Source organism: Amphiura filiformis, chromosome 20 (assembly GCF_039555335.1).
Source record: "Amphiura filiformis chromosome 20, Afil_fr2py, whole genome shotgun sequence".
Classification (NCBI taxonomy): Eukaryota; Metazoa; Echinodermata; class Ophiuroidea; order Amphilepidida; family Amphiuridae; genus Amphiura; species Amphiura filiformis.
The window spans coordinates 38,555,878-38,558,004 of NC_092647.1; positions in this window are offsets into that span (position 1 = coordinate 38,555,878).

The window sequence follows — 2,127 nt, forward strand, 5'->3', positions numbered from 1 at the left end:
CTACTTTTAGTTAGAGTGTAAAATTGCATAAATTATTCAATCTTTTTGGTTCAGGAATGAACGAACAACAACAACAAAACAAAAAACAAGCAAACAAACAAACAAACAAACAAACAAACCCCAAAAAAAAACCAAAAAAAAAAAACCAAAAAAAAAAAAAAAAAGAGAATACACTGAGGTAGTTGGGTAGACATGCGACATAATTAGCTTTTATTAACTCGTTTCGCAAATGACAAAATAAAAGATACCATGGTTACCATAAAATACCTCAAGCAAAATATAACAAAAACTGCACGAGCGGGCAAGATACTTAATTAAGACGTATACATTAAGATTGTAGACCGATTAAGGATCGATTGTATATTCAACTATTAAGGTGGCGCAAAGGCGTTTGGCAGTCCGTGGTAACAAACAAACTTAGGAAGAGGCTTAGGCCTACGCATCGTACACTGGAACATAGAAACATTTTAACATTACAAACTAGCAAACGAGTCCATGGTAATTTTATATTCAACACATTCAATCAGAACCTTTGTATTGGGCACGGAATACATGAAAAAGAATTCATTCTGAATTTCTTATTTTTCGACCCCAGAGCTAAGAGCAATTTTGCACAAATTGATTTCTTGGGAGTGTTCTTTCTTTTCCTTGCTACTTTCTTCAATGTTTCTGTTTCTCTCTTTATACAGCACAGCGCGCTTATATAAAGGGTTTTTTAGCTGGAGTATTTTACTTGAGCCTGGCACAGCGTCATCATCCCTATCTCTTCGTGTCAAAAATTGCCGTGAAAGTACGGCGAATCCTCTCGTTTTTCAACAGCTCCCGGCAACAGCTACGCATGCGATGCGATTTTGTTCGAGATAGGCTGAGCGACTCAGGCTAAGCATACCATTTACACGATATGAGATACCACCAGAGAAGTCCACTATACACAAGAGCCGAACCACTGTACATGTTCACGTAACCGCCTCAACTCATTGGCATACTTTTGGAGGTGGGCTGATCGTATTCTGATTCGTCGAACACCTAATTTGCATAGTTTTGGAGGTTTCCATATTTGGGTTTACCTAATTAATTATTAATGACCCGGACGTTGTTTACATCATGACGTTATAGAGCTTGTTACTTGAAACACGAAAAACGTTTGCACTTTTCTTTCCATTAATGTTATATCATGAAATAGCGGAGGTGTTAGTTTTTTATATAAGGAAAATATTCCTGGCGATGACCCCATGTTGACAATGGCTAAATATGCTGTATTAGTTCTGGAAAGGGTCCGGCGACGGTCCGACATTTTTTTCTTCAGATTTTGAGGTAATTTAGTATAGACTTGCTTACCAGTCGTTTTCGTTATCCTAAATACAGATTGCATAATTGGAAAGTGAACTTCTACGTACGTGATGCGAAAAAGTCTTGCCGTACCTTTTTTGATTCATTTACTAGCATGTTTCAGCCGACTGGCGAGACGGTTACGTTTGCGGCCACGCAGCGATATACAGATAAGCTCATATTGTTTTACTAAAGTAAAACATCTTTGGATACCGCAGAATTTCTATTCTACACGTTTTTACGATTTGCGCATGCTCAGTACCCCATATGATGTTGCCATTACAAAAAAAAAACTCGTTTTGTTGTCAGGTAAAACCCAGGTTTTGTTTTCAGTACACTAACTGGAAATTCAATGCACTAATCAGCGGCGATTGCTGTTTTCTGTGGATATATTTCACTGCATTTTCAGTGTAACGATTTTGAAATCGTACGTTAAAATGTGATATATTCAACTGTTTGAGAATTACAATCATATAAAGGAACACGTGTGGCCCATTCAGCTCAGATCCAGGTGCGACGACGACGACGACGACGACGATGACGATGATGATGGCGACGACAATACGGGTAGCCATTTTGGTGCATTTGTGTGATAGTAATGAGAACCTATTTCTTAATTAGCCGCTCGGAATTTGAATAATCACAAAGACGCATATAAATACGAATTGACGTTGATGGTTATGAACCTATCATTAAGCGTCGCCTTAACACGTACCTGTGCCATTAATAAAGCAAACTAAATATTGCTTTTGCAGCATTTGATTACACATTACGCGAGGAAAGAGCTAAGGAATAAGT